The sequence below is a fragment of the Lactuca virosa genome, chromosome 2 (assembly GCF_052849685.1).
Source record: "Lactuca virosa cultivar CGN04683 chromosome 2, Lactuca_virosa_CGN04683_v6, whole genome shotgun sequence".
In the NCBI taxonomy this organism is placed as follows: domain Eukaryota; kingdom Viridiplantae; phylum Streptophyta; class Magnoliopsida; order Asterales; family Asteraceae; genus Lactuca; species Lactuca virosa.
Window position 1 is genome coordinate 125,908,018 of NC_136427.1, and position 6,445 is coordinate 125,914,462.

A 6,445-nucleotide genomic window follows, 5' to 3' on the forward strand; every position below is an offset into this window, starting at 1 on the left:
AACAAGGAATGCATTCACTCCAAGTTAATAAGGAAGATCAAGCTTAGTGATTAAGTCAAATATGACTTGCTCCTAAGAGAGATTATGATCAGCAGAATTATGATAAGATTTAAGTAAGAAGCGATGAGTGAAGAAGGATAGAGAGATAACTTCAGAATGTATATTCAGATAGAATGCATAAGTTATCGGTGATAGAGTGTATTCAATACAGGAGAATAAGTCTCTATTTATAGAGACTCAGAAATGTACTAGATTACATCTCTATAAGCAGCCGTGCAAGGCATACTGGAAAATAGAGTGTATTACAAAAAAGACAAGTAAAGTAATCTATCTAAGTTGACTGCGGTAGCTGACTCCGGTTGCTGATGCTGATAAAGAGACTGAATGCGGGTGCTGAAGTGGCTGCGGTAGCAAAGTTCAAGAGGGTCACTTTTATGATTCAACAACAAGAGCTCAGCTTCGTGCTAAAAATGAGGTACTCAATGTACATCAAGAATATTGCATGTTTAACGTTTTTATTTTGAAAATAGAACCGGAATCAATAAAGAATGCTTTGGACGATCCTGATTGGATTGTTTCCATGCAATCTGAACTTGTTGAATTCAAAATAAACAAGGTTTGGAGACTAGTTCCAAAACCTGATGATGTCTCAATTATAGGCTTAAAATGGATTCTTAAAAATAAAATTGACAAAAAAGGAAATGTGGTTCGAAACAAAGCAAGGTTGGTTGTTAAGGGACATTCGCAACAAGAAGGAATTGACTATGATGAAACTTTTGCCCCAGTCGCGAGACTAGAGGTTGTTCAAATATTTATTGCTTATGCCGCACACAAAGACTTCGATGTTTATCAAATGGATGTCAAGTGTGCTTTTCCCAATGGTCTGTTAAAAGAGATTGGATATGTTGAGCAACCACCAGGTTTCGTAAATGATAAATATCCTGATCATTGCTATGTTCTTGATAAGTCTGTTTATGGATTAAAACAAGGACCTCGAGCCTGTTATGCAACTCTTACCAATTTCTTTAAACTCTCAAAATTTAAACAAGGATCTGTTGATCCCACTCTATTTTGAAAGAAAGTGCACTACTAGAAAACAACCATTTAATGACATGCGAACAATGAAACACACTGATTTACGATACGCATTTTTTGCGTGTCCTACAAATAATGTTAGTTTTCCAAATTTTGAAAGATAGAGGACACACATTTGTGCACGTCCTAAAACTAATGTCCAACAAAAAAAATAAAAAACACGGAGGGCACATATCTTAAACGGGTGTCGTGTAGAGATGTCGCTTTATAATTATTTCAAACGCGCTTCCCATTAAAGTATCAGTACTAATTAAAACCCCTCATCCATATCCTTCAAAGCTCTTATGCAACTGAAATCAATCGATTGGAACCAAGCTCAGGTACCAAAATCGATCGACCTTGTTACCAAATAATGCATCGATCGCTTCAATGAAACCCGACTTTTTAATATTTGATTCAACTCTTTTGCATCTCAAAAGCCTTGAAATCGATTTAGGGTTTCCCTATTCTATCGTTGTGATGCTTATAAGATCTGTAAAGCCTCGCTTCAAATTTCCCGAAACCCTATATTTACCTATTTTTCCGGCTGTTGTAGAGAATCAGACGATAATCCATAGTCTACACCCCATCTATCTTCATCTCTCTCTCTCTCTCTCTCTCTCTCTCTATTTTGATTTCTACTTTTAGTGTTGATAATTTATCAAGAGTTTAATCTACAACCAAAAACAATGGTGAATCAGAGAGTGGTTCTGAAGGAAACAGAAGGTGATGAACCGAACAATCATGTTCATCGCCCTTACGCGTTTCATGTATCTAGACCTCGTAAAGTTTCTTCCTCAAATTGGCGAGATCTCATCAATTCCAGTTGGTTAGTTTTTAAATTCGAAATTTCTCTTAATTAATTTGTTGTTCTTCAATTTGTTTTTGTTTCCCTGTGTTTTGTAGAAATTGTGATGTTACTGTTGTTGAAATCAGATCTGATTTGAAATTGAAGCATCAGATGAGTACCATAGGAAATCTTAGAACTTTTTTAGGATGTAAGTGATTTGCCTGAAGAGGGTATGTCTGGAAAATATTTGGCCCGCTTCACCGTTCTTTAATTCAACTTCACTGTTCACAGTTTTGGGTTCTTCCTATACATACGAACTCTCTAGAGTAAGTATAATTTCCTTCAAATTTACGCCATTTTTTCCTCTGATCTCCTTCAACTTCATCTTCTCAGCTTTATGAAATCATATTTTATATGGTGCATTGTTTTAACAGTTTATGATGTTGGAATTTTGTTTCTATTGATAAAGCTCTTTCTTCACTGTTTGATTGTTTATATGTAAAAGTGGAACTCTTGCTTTAACTTATATGATTATTGCTCAAATTTAGTATTTCATTGGAAGTTTATGGGAAATCATGTTTTTTTGTTTGTTTGGTTTCTGTTGGATTTAATTTTGCCCCGTACACATTAGGAAAATGAAACAAAATACATATTTAATTATTATGTTTATTTTGAGCTCATGTATGTTACTTTCATTCGTGGATAAGTTTTAATGCGAACAAGAATAGTTATATGACATGCTAGTTGATATTTTTATATGGGTGAGGTTAGTTTTCAGAATCTTTGCCTTTATTTTCTCTCTACAATAATTACATGATTCAATTATAGAGAGCAACTAATGAGAAGATAGTTTGGAGCCAATCCCATAAGGGCCTCAAGTTAGAAATGTTTTTTAAAAACTATATATTTAATTGAAGTATTCCGTCATTTTGATAGGCAATTGTACATTTACTTCTCTGTTTAAGTGTCCTTATTCTTCATTTTCAAAAAAGAGTTCTGTTTTTTTGTAAGCCTATCAATTATAATTTATATATTCAAGCTTTTTCCTGTTGTTTCAGGAATTTGGTGGCTAATAACTCTAAATTTGATAGCTGAAAAACAAGGTAACCATTTAAAGTCTCATTCTATCTGACATCAATATTGAAAAATGCCACATAGCTTAACTATTTTAGTTTGTTCTTGCTTATATTGGTGGCATGCAAGTTCTTATTAAAACAAACCCTAAAGAAGTCATCAAACCTGATACATGAAAATTAAATACCATTTTCTTGAATTTCCATTTTTTATTCTCATTCTTAGCAAAAGTTTTGGTTTTTATGGTCAAATCAAAAACCATTTTCTTAAATTTGATTAATAATTTTTTCAAAAAAAAGTTTGAGCTTAAAGACCTTTTTTGTAATAAACATCATACTTAATGCAGGAAAATCAATTTCTCTTTTTTTAATGAAAACTCTTATGAGGCGAATTGAGCCGATTTTTTTATAAATGGGTAAACTTTTATTTACATTGTTGCTTAAAGGAAATGATAAATAGAACGAGGTGAATATTGAAAAAACAAGTGACAGTCTTTTAAAAGATTAATTTAATCAATTGTTTTGTTAACATGGCCATCTACGGGTAATAGGGAATTAAAGTGAGGTATTTCAAGTTAGATCATGGTTAAAAGGTATTTTAGCAATACACTTATATTTCTTATACGATAATAATAGCAATGCATTTCTTTTTTCTATTATAGCAACATACTATTCTTTGTTTTTAATCCTTTACTTAGATTAAATGTTGAAATGTTGTGATTCGCAGGTTAAATAGGAGAAAAAAAGGATTGGAAAAGGTTAAAGACTAAAATAATTAAGTAATAGAAGTTGGGTAAGAAATCAACCATATTGTTCGCAAGTTTTAGTTTGAAAAAGACTTGGAACCAACCAAATACAAATTACTTAATAAGTCCAAACCACTGTTTACTATGCTAAAACTATTTTGATATTTTGATGATCACAAACAAAATAATTAATTAAACTGAAGTGTATGCGGTAAACAGTTACAAAATAGGTAAGTTATAAACAATTTGTAGTTTATAATTTTTAATGTGTTGTGTTTTGTTTATTTATTTTTATTACATCTATGATATATGTTATAGGACATTCAAATAAATATATATTAATTTTAAATAATGAATATAAAAGTCTAAATAAAACTTATATCTTATTAGTTTAAAAAAAAATTATAAATCTTTTACCTGTGGTTTCCACGGGTTGTAACCTAGTTAAATTAATAAGATTTAATATATGAATTGTTTATGAACACTTTAAAAATGAAAAAAAAAGCTAAATATGAATATGAAATAGTATATCTGGAATTTTTTCCTATTCAACTAAAGTCAAATGATTTTTTTCTATATCTATAATATTAAATTTAAGGGTAAAAAAGTCCATGTGTATTTATTTTATGTGGATAGATAAAATTCTCAAGTGGAAATATTTTGTCCCTTTAAATAAACACGTGAGGGCATTTTGGTAATCTCACTTTTGGATATAATTTTATTTTTTTGACTAGATCTAGTGGAAGGGTTATAGACATGAGGAAGAGACCTGACAACCTATAGAGAGATTAAGGTATGGAAATAATGTTAATTTATTGTTTTCTTTACTTCATGTTGACATTCATTAATGAGGTGAGTATAACACGAATTAACAACGTACTTTTTTCACATGATATGTGAAACAAGGAGTCCCATAATCACAATACGCGTAATGTATTTTTTTTATTTTTTACCCATAGTAGCAATAAAGTACATTGCATATATTTGTAAAAAAGAGCAAAATACGTTGAGACATTGTTTTGTAACCCCAATTTCAAAAATGATTTATAGGAACAACATGATGTGCTTATAGAGGCCTTGGAGAGACCTTGGGTACTGAGGAACAATGTGGGCATGTACACGGGATGAGTAAATTTATAACTCCAAAACAATACTTTATAAACTTGTAGTGCTTGAAATACTCAACTACCGGTTATTTTCATTGTATAGGTGATTGAGACTTATGCTTTCTTTTATCAATATCGACATCATACTTTATTATTTTTTATTACCGATTTTCTCTATTTATGAAACATCCTAAAAATCATGACAAAAAATTTCATTTTTAACTATTAGATCAAACCATAGTTATTAAAACATTTCATCAAAACATCTAATGATGTTCATAAATCAGAGTATCATATCAAAACATCAGAGTAACACATCCCAGGCTAAACATCATGATGTGTGCAGTGCAGTCATTATGAGCTCTTCCCTTTGCTACCAAAAGTACCTAAAACCAAAACTGAAAACTATAAGCGCGAAGCTTAGTGAATCTCCTCAAACTACTAGATACCATACATATAAGCACATAATCACATATAACCATATCGTGGGCCCCATCCCTTCATCGGGCCCCGCCCGGCATCGGGCCCCGACCGACATCGAGAAAAGCTCGGTATACATAATAACATATCAACAATACACCTAAAGTATTCACACAACATAAACATCAACATATAAACATTCCTCGGGCCCCGCCCGACATCGGACCGAAATCTGAAAACATACTAACATTCCTTGGGCATTGCCCGACATCGGACCGTAATCCGGAAACATATAAATACAGACACATGCAAGAATCACGAAGACATCAAGCATACAAACATTCCTCGGGCATCGCCCGACATCGGACCGTAGTCCGGAAAGCATATAAACATTCATCAGGCACCGTCCGACATTGTATAAAATCCGGAACATATAATCATACATACGTGTCATCATTGGTGCCTTTTTTTGGATTTAGTATCTAAGCCCATAACTATAACTAGGATGTATTTGACCCGATTGTAGCATGGTCCTTTTGGGTTGCCTTCATCAGTGCAATTTGATAGGATGGACTTTTGATAATAAAGTTGTTTGTGATTTATTAATATATTATAAGTATAATATATTAAGAAATCATATTATTTAATTAGTATTGATCAAGAATTAATTTGGAATTAATTTTGTGATCGAAAGAGGCTAATTAAATATATGGGGATTGATTGTGTAAATCAATTATTCTAATAGTGCGGGCTAATGATCCATGGTTATTTAGGATGGGCTAAACCAATGAGATAATCCATGGACAGTCCATGGAGGTTAACCCATGGATCCTAAGTAATATGAAAGGTCATTAGGGTTTACAAAGTGTAACCCTAGCATTTGCCACATTATAAATAAACCCCCTAGAGCCAAAATCGGTTACCACATCATTCTAAGAGAGTAAAGTTGATTTTGTGCTAAGTAAATTATTCTCTCAAGCCTCCTCTTGCATATTGGCGTTTGTGAACCATTAGAGGCATCACCTTTGGGTGCTCAAGCTTTCAAAGGTCAAGAACTACAAGTCATTCTAAGAGGTAAGTCATCTAACTAGTTGTATTGTTCATTTGACAATTTGTATGCTAGTTAGGAGAATGCTTTGGAAAATTGAAAATTCATGTATAATTAGAGAAAACATAGATCTAAAGCATTTAGGGTTGCATGTGCACCATATGAGTGTTATAGTGCCCAAAACCCAA

General features: G+C 32.3%; 1 long non-coding RNA gene across 1 annotated transcript; it reads left to right on the forward strand.

Moving 5' to 3' along the window:
- The first annotated feature begins 1,400 nt into the window (after positions 1-1,400).
- On the forward strand, positions 1,401-4,923 carry LOC145156495 (uncharacterized). Its single transcript, XR_013736749.1, has 6 exons — positions 1,401-1,903; positions 1,981-2,190; positions 2,923-2,967; positions 3,665-3,730; positions 4,418-4,476; positions 4,734-4,923. It is a non-coding gene; the product is annotated as an uncharacterized LOC145156495 (long non-coding RNA).
- Positions 4,924-6,445: the final 1,522 nt, after the last annotated feature.